This window comes from Haliotis rubra, unplaced genomic scaffold (genome assembly GCF_003918875.1).
Source record: "Haliotis rubra isolate DU_JTF1 unplaced genomic scaffold, ASM391887v1 Scf39, whole genome shotgun sequence".
NCBI lineage: Eukaryota > Metazoa > Mollusca > Gastropoda > Lepetellida > Haliotidae > Haliotis > Haliotis rubra.
Window position 1 is genome coordinate 975,149 of NW_025767068.1, and position 13,071 is coordinate 988,219.

The 13,071-nt window shown below is 40.1% G+C and overlaps 1 protein-coding gene across 1 annotated transcript in view; it reads right to left on the bottom strand.

The window, feature by feature from the left end:
• The window catches only part of LOC124286715 (substance-K receptor-like), a 61,181-nt gene extending 58,410 nt beyond the window's left edge, over positions 1-2,771 (bottom strand). Inside the window, exon 1 of the mRNA XM_046723139.1 lies at positions 2,499-2,771. The gene's annotated coding sequence lies outside the window, so the exon portion shown is untranslated. The remainder of the gene's footprint in view (positions 1-2,498) is intronic.
• Between the last annotated feature and the right edge of the window lie 10,300 nt (positions 2,772-13,071).

Sequence of the window (13,071 nt, forward strand, 5' to 3'; positions counted from 1 at the left end):
GTTCTGTGTGTATTCTGGACACAGATGTTCTCTGTGTATTCTGGACACACTTGTTCTGTGTGTATTCTGGACACAGTAGTTCTGTGTGTATTTAGGACACAGCTGTCCTCTGTGCATTATGGACACATTTGTTCTGTGTGTATTCTGGACACATTGTTTCTGTGTGTATTCTGGACACAGTTGTTCTGTGTGTATTCTTGACACACTTGTTCTGTGTGTATTCCGGACACAGTTGTTCAGTGTGTATTCTGGACACAGTTGTTCTGTGTGTATTCCGGACACAGCTGTCCTGTGTGCATTCTGGACACAGCTGTTCTGTGTGTATTCTGGACACAGTGGTTCTGTGTGTATTCTGGACACAGCTGTCCTGAGTGTATTCTGGACACAGCTGTCCTGTGTGTATTCTGGACACAGAAGCTCTGTGTGTATTCTGGACACAGCTGTCCTGTGTGTATTCTGGACACAGCTGTCACTTTGTGTATTCTGGACACAGCTGTCCTTTGCGTATTCCGGACACAGCTGTTCTGTGTGTATTCTTGACACAGCCGTTCTGTGTGTATTCCGGACATAGCTGTCCTGTGTGTATTCTGGACACAGCTGTTCTGTGTGTATTCTGGACACAGCTGTTCTGTGTGTATTCCGGAAACAGCTGTCCTGTGTGTATTCCGGACACAGCTGTCCTGTGTGTATTCCGGACACAGTTGTCATGTGCGTATTCCGGACACAGTTGTTCTATGTATATTCTGGACACAGCTGTTCTCTGTTTAGCTTTGACATAGTTCGTCTGTGCATATTTTGGACACTTTGTTCATACATCAGCTTCAAAACTGACGTAATGTTGACCGTAAAATACATGCATGTCAAGCCTTCTTTCAAACTGTTAGAGTGTATAAGCTACAATGTCCTGCGCACCAGCCATTAACCTAGGGTATACCTGACTTTCTGAATTCAGACTGACATGCCATTACAACGCCAATCACAATCTTGAAGAATGTCACAAAAAGTAAACTGTCAATACATGTAATAGAATCTCATATATATTATGAATTAATATTCATCGAGGCCAGTGTTACAAAAGGCATCCACAATCACTTTATTGATGAGGCTATACCTCATAAAGGCTTGACGCATTAAACCGTTATATGTTTTGCCCTGAGAAGTGTATATAAGTGCATTCTGTTTTTGATCCAATATGAATACTTCATTATATGTGGAAAGAGATTGGCCATTCCAAATCGACAATTGCAGCAACATGTCTGCTATGTTTCAGTGTCTGAATTGAAGGATGTCTACTTCTAAGTCCATCAGTTCACGTCAGAAGTCAGCGACTTTGGAATTTGCATCAATATTGCTATGAGGAGAATCATACCAAATCGTATCACGGATGCCAAGCATTTATCTACCGGCATGATAACTGTAAAGATAATTCTATACGTACCTCTCCTAAAATACCAGCTTAACATCCTCTGAACTGCGTACAGCAGAACATTTGATCAAAACTACCATTGCGTATAACCTCCTTCTGACATCATATCAACGTTTGCACCCGATTACTTGCGTACATGTCTGCTTCATGAAAGTTCTTAATTGAATCTCAATAACATCATCGCGGCCGTTATATGCATGTCTTACAGATATAATATCATGAATAGAAACGTAATCAAATTGGAAGCTGATTTTAAATTATTTCATTACAAAGCTAGTTTGTTGCCCAAACACGGACTATGAAAACACACGATCGGATATTGGCCAGCTTTGTAATCTTCGTCCACCGACTATGCTGACAAAATAAAACACGTGAATATTGGCTCTCTATCACCAGTGTCAGAATTAAAACCTGTAAATTAGATTCCGTTTACAAGAAGATACATTTCTACATTCACGATATTAGTCATAGCTTAACTCTTCATTTCTCAATCGGGTTTGCTAAACCTTATAATAACTTCATGACGTTTTCATTGGACAATTAAAAAGAGGAAACATGCGGAAACACTGGCTCAAATACGATGACGCAAGTAGGAAGGAAAGTTATAACTGCTTTGCGCTTACCCACATTACAAGGAAGACCACTGTCAAAAGAAGGGCTATAAAAAAATACCAAACAGTTATCACTGTTAAAGCTCTAGAAGGCAGCTCAGATTTCGGAAGTTCTCAGTATTTCACACAGTCATTCAAGTTGGCAGGAGTTTAAGCTCCATGCACGTAGTCGGCAGGCGCTCGATACATTACGGAGTTACCCAAGAGCCAAGACGTTACAGGCTACAGTCATGTATACTCTCGCTGCTCCTTTCAAATAATGAAGGTTGTGGATGGAACTTTGAGGATAAGAAGTTCTGATGTATTGATGTCCTAAGCTCGTGATATCCTAATGTCGAAGTAAATGTAAGTTTGAAACTACTATGGACCTGATGTTATAAACAATGCGTCAGTTCCTCGGGCAATAATTTCCGATAGTAAAATAAATAACCCCCTTTAACTTTAATGCATTGCGAGCTTACCTTTCATTCATAGTCTTCATTTCGGCGGTGAGTGATAAATGTGTTGAAAGTCCGATTATATGTTATATGGAGACACAGTACACTCCACGCGAATTAACAGGAACAATGCACTTAGTTCCTCCAAAGGAGAAGATGATGCGACATCGTCACTTCTACTCCTCACTGTCAGAAGAGTAATTCTCCTGGACCCGCTCGCCGTTAGTGCTCTGACGTCATGCTGACTGGCCCAGGAAAGGCTCTCTGGGGGCATCAACAATGTGACGGCAGAGTGCGCAGCATTTTCCAGCCTGGCTACACCGACTCACACGTCCATTGAAAGAACAAAACACGTTTCCCACTGTGATAACATGCTTCTAAAACAACCACAGCTATGCTGAGATGACTTTTTATGCTTTCCTAATGAGTCCTTCAAAGCATTTTTTAGATTGAAACACTGTGGGTTTAGCATTTATCTTGATAATGTGTAGCCTCAATTTCAGGCAGTTTTAGTGCATTGTTGTTCCATGACTCAGTTCTGTTTACATGACATATGTCAATTACTTGGTGTTATTATTTCATTACACAGAGCCTAATCTTGGAACAATATCAAGATGATAATACTGTGTGTCAATATTCAAATCCCAAGCATTTTTGTGTTCTCATTGTCCTTTTCGAAAATATAATTATCAGTGTTTATCACGTAACACACATGACAACTTTTGGTAATGATAAAGCAAATTCTACATTGCTCTAATTGAAAAAATATGCAATACATATTCATGCCAGAAATGCTACGTACAGGCAAAATTAGTGGCTGTACGAAAATAAATGATTCAGCGAAAATGACACAGTATATTGTTTGTGTGATAGACGTCAGAGCTAGTTTTACATACAAAACGTTTCAATGTATGGAATGCTCGCTCTCAAGCTCCTATTTATCCAGCTTGTTTCTATCGCTCGATGCACTTTCCTGAATTAACTAATATTGAATCATAATGGTTTGTTAAACTAGTGAATCTTTGAAAAATCCTTCTGGTGATAAATCACCTACCCTCCATATTCGTCAAAATTGATTTGTTCGACTTTCGACTTTCACGAAGAGCAATTTTGAGAAATCTAAAGACAAGTTTCGTCTCTGCATCTATGCGCCCTTTGATTCGACAGGCGTTGTAATCGCTTTAGTGTGCAGCAAGTAATCGAAGTTCATTTTAAAGACATTTTCAAACTGTTTGCGAATAATCGCGAATAATTCAAGTTCAATTTGCCCCCTGTTTCTGATCGTTGGGAAATCACCTGTGTCACTTAGATTTCCAGTTTCACAGTAAGATGAGAGACCATGCTAGAACGTTAATTGTTTGAGACTTGCTGGACCACCAGGCTGTGTCTGAGTTTGAATGAGCACGTATCATTATGTGAGAACTGCATCACACAGTCCATCCCGTGATCAGTCCGGTAAACTGATAAGTCAAGTGCTCAACGCTCACGTATCGTAAACTGACTACCCCCAGCAGCAACACCAGAACACAGAGTCCTTATCGTTTCCCCCCAAACCTGGAAGCTTCTCAAACAGCTTTTTGAAGACTATATATGGGTCAGGCGCATGTCTCTACCAACTCTCAGTACATTAAGACCGACCGTTTTGTGAGGGTTGTTATTTTCACCCTGGATATCAAGCCTCGGCCTACTTTGCATGTTTCATCACTGTTTTTGCGAGGTGACATAAATGTCATTGTCATTATTGCTATTACAACTGCTACTATAAATTTACTGCGTTTGTAAACATACTACACGTCTAATATGTGCTGTCTATGTAACTAGTTTACTGTATTTTGTATTACTTTGTCGACCTATTTAACTGTATTCTTACTTGTATAAGATTTCTTTCCGTTTGTTGGTTTCACACTGAATTATTTTGGTTCACTTATTGTTTGAGTTTGTAAGTAGACACGTAACAGCGCGCACTTAAGCCGAACTGTGGCAGGCGCTGCAGGATGAGTGGGCGAGGTTTCCTCAAACAGTATTGTTTTCTAGTCACAAATTTGGACCAAACGCTTCGGCATGACCAAGTCATCTCATATTTTTTAAGACACACCCCTGTCCTCCTTCTGGTTTGTTTGCGCCCTGGCAATACGCCGACAACATGTTCTGTTGATTGACATATCATACCTAGTCATTCCGTCTTTTTCACCTATTGCTATCACTTGATACCTGTTTGTATTTCTGTAATTACCCATTATTGTCGAAAGAATCCCACTTTTTAGAGACAGTGTATATCTCGGAACCTTCAGACGAGCGCAGAAAAGTGGTGAGAGGCAAATCTTTGATCCTTACACCCATCCAGCACGTATCAGGAGATATGATCAAAACACACTTATCGGGTCTTGGAAGCAAGGAAATCCGTTTCCCGTCACTCTGCACTTCTATGTTAACTCTGGAGATTCCTAAAAATCAGTCCTTGTTATCTGTCTACGTGTGACGCATTTTGCCAAAATGGTTATTTCCATACTTTAAATTTTCCAATAATTCCAACTGATACGCTATGCTTTGGGTCAGTTTCTGCCGGGTCTGTTCCTTTGCACTGCTAACGCAACACTCACGTATTCGAGGTGTATTAACAAAGAATTACCTAACAGAGTACAACGCTCGACCTAATGAAAGTTAAGGGATCTCTACCTTATGTGAATTCATATTACATTTCTACTATTGTTTGTAACAATGAACTGCCTTCAATTATGCACACTTGCATTATATATTCCTGATTCTATGTACTAAAGGATACAACGTGTCAGTAGATATCACGAGACGACTGAAGACGAGAACACATCAATAAGGAGAATGGTATCACTAGATGATATTTCTATAGAGTAGTGAATTGAGTTGTACACTCGGCAGTTTAAAAGACGCCTTGTAAACGTGTTTTACTACCAAATAATGAAGAAACGGGCACTGTTGAGATGTACGTCAAACAAACGTATATGTATAACGATAACGGTTTACGAAGTCTCAGATTCCAGTAGGGCTGAAAGGAGCGATGACTTCCAAAATAAAAAGATATATTTGTCAAATTTTGCTTTGTCAAACACATGAATTATTGTTCATTAGTGAATGTGTCCATCGATACAATGCATTGACCAAGACATGAAATGACCAACGTTCACCACCCACTGTTGATGTGATGTTAAATATTATAAGTTGTTCACTGTTCCCTTCGGGCTCAGGGAACATAAACAAACATCGAGGGTACATCAACCCATGGGCCCCGAGGGACCAGTGAACAACGTATTTATCTTACCGAACATCTTAATGTTAAATTTTGAATTGTTTGAAGCACGGGTACAGATCTTTTTGTAGCCATCGCTAGGTTTTTCTGACAAGAAAAACAGATGTAGAGTTATCTCCCTTCCATCGATTTGCATTCGCAAAACATCGGTAATTTCCGTACATCATACGTGATTCAATGTAATTCGAGATAAAGAATTACTACCACAAAGTACCAAATGAGTTGCCATCGACAGCGGTGTACATTGAAATGTTACTCGCTTATAAGTGGGGTACATTGAAAATAATGGAAGAGAGCTCAACCAATCAGAAAGCGACATTTATGTGTGAGGTAAGTTAATGTATATGCTGTGTCGTGCTTTCCCCACATGAGCTTCATCCACCCCTGTAATCCATACATCACGTTTACATGTGGGACAAAATGTATTCCGATCTGTGGACATATGTCTGGTGTTATATAGGAGTTTTAATCGGGATGTGTAGGTTCGGCATTGGGCTGCTACCCACAGACTGCCGCGGCCAGCTCGTAACGCAGCAGTAATTAGGTTTATATGTGCGTTGAAAGAAAACATGCCACCGAATTATTCTATTTTAAATAGATCACAGGCAAATATTTATGTCCAATGGGTGGCTACTATTTCGGTCAGCTGCAGGTGGAGAAGGTTTATGGGCTGATAAAGTACTGTAGTATATACACTTTATAGATTTGGGAAATTACCGTGCTTCATGAAATGGTTAATTTGAGATCGGCGGGCCTTAACAACAAACATGCACGAACCGAGAGATTATATCAAAATGTGCTATCTGTTTGGATTGTGAATGGTGGTGTTCAGCAGCCATAGTTCCTGGAAGGCACTGCAATGCTTGTGCTCAAACACAGATAGAGAAGGTGACTCCTTACTTCATCGGCATATAAACTCACTGTCGCGAGAACAAAGAAACACCCTGATTTACTAACAGTTAACCCAACAACCAGACTTTAAGAGTAAGATGGCATCATTTAATGACATGATTTCTGAAATTTGTCTTAACTTACCTCTAAAACCTAGTTCCGCACATTGTTGCGTGTTTCCAATACGGTGAGGGTACAATCTATTCTTCAACAAAAGTAGGGGAACTCGGAAATAAGGCAATATTGCCCAAACTGGTTTCTTGTAATATATTGTACGAATATGAACGTACAACTAAAATGAATATTAGTAATGTTATATTGGAAAAAAACATCACAACCGGTAATGACGTATGACATCACATTTCATAACCGCCAGTGATCATCAATGTCGACAGGGGTAAGATGGGAAATTTCAAAATACATTTTTAATGGTTAGTAGTGCGTATACCGATTTATCAAACATTCCTTCCTTCGACTAGGTATATTGAATATGACTCTCCCAATGGCGATTTTGAATGAATCTGCCCTACTCGACTTGTATCGCATGGCTAAGTCTAACGAATGCGGTCAACGGCGTATGACGTAGACGCTTACGTCTCCCTTTCATTTCCCAGACGTATTCGGTTGGGCTAACGGTCTAGGCGCATTGCTGGCCATGCCATTCTGTGGGGATGATGTGCTGCTACACGTAGGCATTGACGATCTGTGCACAGGGGATACATATGGTGTCGTCCTGAAAGACACAACGTCGATCCACACGCAAACAAGATAGCATGGGTGTCAGTATGACACTTCCTTTCCTTGTACAATATGGAGTGGGGTCTGTTGACACTATATATATAGCTAAAACCGATCCACCGTCAAATATGGGATGAAGTCTCATATTGGTTGTCATTGGCTTGGCGTTTATACACCACAACTATCAAGGAAACGTCAAGTGAATCGGGACTCATCTGAAAACATGACATATGACCATAAAGTAGCCAAGTTTGCAAATCATTAACGTCTGTTGACAATATGACGATATATACGAGGCGGCACAACACGTGGTCATCCAGCATGGAGATGGGCTTCAGATAGACGAATTCTAATCGCCTTAACTCGAGCTCCAGTAGCCTCATGACAATCTGCAGCAGTTTGATGTTGAGATTGCGCTCGATTTTGTAGAGCCTGTATTGGGAACAATCGATCCTATTCTCTCGTCTGTGACCTGGTATGCTCTGCAATGGCCAATCGACAACATTGTGGGTTTGTTGGTACCAGTGTCTCAGTTTGCGAATCACGGACTGCTGAATATTGAAAACATTGTGCCCATCTAGGTAGACGTCTTCCAGTTTCCAGCATGCCAAGAGTACCGTAGGTGCTCTGCACGTTGCAGACGCCGCAACGGTAGTTCATACAACTAGTTCATACAACTAGTTCATACATATAGTAAATCACAAGAGTATGTCAGGCGGGATCAATACGATTAACATCATGAATAACGATGCACAGAGATAAAACGACCTTACTCTGAAGTCACAAAATATCAAAACGTGCCAGAATCGACACCCAACGCCGAGGCGTGCTGCACGTGGAAACTGTCGGATGCGTATTTTGGTGTTTCTTTACAGACACAAACTCTTGCAAAAAAGTTAGTTGTCAATCTTCATCTCTGTTCCAATATTTGTTATTGATATACAAAAGACATGATCCCCAACTTTGGTAAGACTGTAAAATAGATACAGCAAATGATCACATTTCAACAATAGTTCTTTCGTTACGTCAATTCATCTGGTTGGGAAACAAGTAACTGTAACCAGATTCATCTTGTTTTCTAACTACCGATGTCACCGACGGGATGCGCTCAAAGAATCGCGACCATCATTTGATTGATTCATAAACAGATCATCATCACAAAATCGAAATCGGAGAATAACCTCTGCTTTGAGTAATTTCTTATGGTTATGAAAAGCGTCTTATCACTTTTATTGTCAGTCGGTTCGAGTGGAACTTCATGTTTACTATATAAAGCCCGACCTTCCGAACGTTGTTATACTTGAGTAGGTGTGTAACGACTCTGTCGAGAGGTATATATAAATACATCTCTGTATACATTGTTTATAACGACCATGTATCTTATTCTTCTTGTTTGATGTGAGTAATAGATATGTTTCAACTTTGTTATTTTCATGGGTTCAGCGTGCTCAAAGAAATGAATTACACAGATTGTATTGTGAAAACACCATTTCTCGACCTAAATGAGATTAAAATACATTCACAGATATAAATAGTAAAATAATGCAGGCATTGTGAGACTGGCCGAGAAATGTGAGTATTACAGAAACTGGACCCAGTTTCCAACGCGTCCCCCGAGCAGCCACTGACGTAGTCAAATACTACTTTACCAGAGACTCATTACACAGGCAGTCGTAGCACTAGCGTCTCTGTGGTACGGGCCTTCTCCATTATCAGGCACTGTATATATACTCGCTATTTTTAGAGCGGCCAGTGACGATCCTAACGATTTGCTGTGACCATGCAGTTAATATGAGACTGCGGCGAAGAAAAGAAAAATACCTTAGACGGAGAGTAACGTCTCTTGCAAGAACATATACATCACAGAAAAACTAAGTTCCTCGTATGGGGAATCATAAATGTCGCACAGACCAAGTTGTTTGCCTTCCATTTATGACTTTGTATGCTTGGGAAATTCATAGATGGAGAAAAGCACATCTAAAATGGCGATCAATTGATTGGCAACTGTATGTTGCATGAAAGGAGTTCACTCGTTATCAGGAATCATCCAAGTTCCTTCCGACACATTTTCTCTCCCCTTCTTCAGGATTATCAATACATTCCCATTGCCACTACTGCAGTGAGGACGCGGGATTACGTAGAACGAATACAGTACAACTACCCAAACCACAACACAAAAAGTGGACCAGTTATTTTTTGTCAGATGTTTCAAGCACCAGACAACGTTTTGAGAATATTCAAACCTTGAAGTTAAATTGGTCGTCGTTAGGCAGTCCTCTCAAGGAATCGACCTGTTGGCAAGACTTCCCGAGTAACTTGGGCAGTGTGTAAATACCGTCATATGGTGTAATGCCAACATCAGTTGTCAAAGAACCATGTATTACTATGGTATAGACCATGATCACGATACCTGCCATAACCTGAAAGTAAGGGATGTATGTTAAAGACAAGGCCAGCGATGCCCACAGCCAATGCCCGTCTAAATAACGCGTCCAAATAGACAATTCCCTTCCAATGAGTATATGAGCTGTTGCATGTGTTCGTAATGGTTTCACCTGTGGGGTAGGAAACGCTCGGGCGTCATCTGGTGTCATCACTATTTATAGGGATACAAAACAGTGGGAGGGGGCAATGGACACAGGTTTCTCACGATTAAAAGTTTTGGTGTTTTTTGTAGTATTTGTTTTCTTGATTCATGTGTGTATGTAAGGTGTGTTTATACTCATTGTTAACCAAGTAACCTAACGTACTGATTATTGTGAGACAAGATATGTATATACGAACATTTTTTCATATTTGAGAAATGGCGACGTGTGTATGTTGTCATGGTGGTTCATACTCAATATACCCATTTCATAAGGAACAGAACTGATGTCTGTAGGACGTTGTGCAGGCATGTTAATGCTTCGGTATTTATGGTTTTAAACATGTTTTACACTTTACAAGCGAACTTAGCGGTACGATTGATCACGATCCAAGTATTCTCCCTTGCAGTTAATCCTAAAAGTAGACACAGCGATAGACATGTCATCAGTCGAAGAGGTGTTGGGGTTATCATAGAAATTGTTCATGTACACAAGGGATAATACGGAGCCCAGAACAGAACCTTGGGGTACCCCTGCTGAAATGGATATCTATGAGGACAGGCTATCATTTACAAAACCCTTTATTTCCTGGAAGACACGTAATCCTATTACCACGGACTTTACCTTCACTACCATAATTTTCAGGTTCATAATTATGCTCACAGAAGCTTCTCGGCCAAAACTGATCAAGTGCATATGAGACATCACAGAATACCATACACAAAATTTCGTGCTTGTGACAGAAAAAAGGCAATGTTATAGTATAAGTCAAGTAATTGCCAAGAGACATTTGAAGGGCATGGAAGCAATCCCTATTGGAAATTGGACCTTGTTCAAAAGCTGATGTCTAAAAAAATGGTTACCTCTAGTGGTCTCTCCAGTAATTTGCCAAGTAACGCCAGTCTATAATCCGGGGGACGGACTTGCCACATTTCCTATACAATGGCATGGCACTGGCTAATTTCCAGTCCAATGGAGATGTAGAGGAGACTGAAGATTAAATGAAGTTGAATGACATAAAGGTATTGCACCTGACCTGTATCTGCATGTAGGCTCTCTCAATCTGGATTTGTTACTTTGTTGAATCGATAAGATCACTAGTTTTTTTCTCTTTCTGTGATATCAGTAGGAAAGGATTCATAACGGTGTTTAACGTGAGGTGAAGGGTGAGCATGAGCATCGACATTGAATACAGAAACAAACTAATGATTGTTGATCTGTTTGATTGGCATTTAGAACTTGGTGACTAATAAAAAAAATTAAAAAAACGGTATAAGAATCCATACCGAAACGTCGCATCATATATAATAATAAAAGAAGTTGTTATCCATAAAGAATCTTACTTTCTTATTAATGATTGTTGTATGGATAAAGTGCCATCTGAACTAACATCGCGACAAAACGGGGGATTTACATCTAGTTGATCTTCCATCTTTGAAAGTATTTCTCAAACGTTCCCAAGTTTCCTTTCGTTTGCAACCTTTTTCATCCTGCTATTTTACTGTAAAGTCCCATAGTCGACAGTGACATCGGAGATCATTATCAAACCAGGGTTTATAAAATGCCACACTTGCCTCTTGGTTTGTGAAATGAAAACAGTAAATTTGACAAAAATAAACACACTGACGCAAGTTTAAGTCCCGCCTCCCGACTTTGATTGATGGATATGCGTCTGAAGATGTCTTTAACTGCGATGAGACTGGTTTGTTTTTTCGTGCTTTACCGGATGTTATCTTTGTTGATGAAGAAAGAATATGATGACTATCAACACGTTGTTCAGTCGTATTTACGGCACACGGAAGATCATTCTCAGGTTGAAAAGGGAAAAGTTCTCTAAAACGGTACGCCCTCTATACAGGTATTTCTGCCGGTCCCAACGAATTTAGAGGGCTTCCACTGTATTCAGCATGACGAACACTTCTCCTTTACCAGAAATATCCGATACCAATTTGATTATACCTGTAAGTTTTCAATCCCAATCATAACTATTTAAGATAGGATCTTGCCGTTTGATGAAATGTGTATAATTATGTTCCGAGAACATATTTCGTAAATGGTTACTAGTGATGAAACTTAGCAAGTGGTGAACACTGAACAGTGTAATACAACATTTCACCAACAAGAACGATAGCACATATAAACATCTAGTTACTGGCATGTGTTAAAAGACATTCCATTATACAGTGACAGTATCAACGGCGGAAGGTGACATATAAATGTAAATATCGCAACTCTGATTTGAAACAACATGGCAGGTAGGTTCTGAAGTCTACAGTCAACTATTGATACACCCCTGTGTGTTTCATCACAGTGAGTGAGTGAGTTTAGTTTTACGCCGCTTTTAGCAATATCCCAACAATATCACGGCAGGGGACACCAGAAATGGGCTTCACACATTGTGCTCATTTGGGGAATCGAACCCGGGCCTTTTCGGAGTGACGAGCGGACGCTTTAACTACTAGGCTACCTCACCTCCCGTTTCATCGTAGTGATTGTCATTCGACAATACCAATACTTATTCACTGTCAGTGCAGGTACAATGACAATGACAGTATAGAATAAAATAGCAATGGCAACAGCAATAAAGTCAGTGCTAATATTCACCAAGCAGCAACAGTGGTCATTCTTCCCAAATAGGTCCAGACAGGATATCAACGGTGGAAGCAAGGTTTGACGGTAGTCGTGAGGCAATGCGAGATGGCAGAGGCATGCGTTTTCCCCGTCAATAGTCTGGAATGTTAGAAACTGTGCTTTTCTAGAAGCTACCAGATTATTCTTGATTCAAAAAGCTTCTTAACATAGCTATTTGCACACCACTGCACCATACTACCGAATCTTACCAAAATTATACAATTACAACTTTTTTAAAACCTCAAATAACTACTGAATACAACAATCGGACAGTTGTGCAGAATTTCTCAAAAAGTAGGGATATTAGAACGGTCATAAAACATCAAACTTGCATTACAGATGGGTAGAATAAGCCGACCATTGCCCTATGTGGCACTCTGTCAGTAATGGGAAGGTGTTGGGGAGTATTCAAGAGAGCATTACTGTTGTTCATTTTTGTAATATTCTTGCATTTTCAGATGGTGACGTG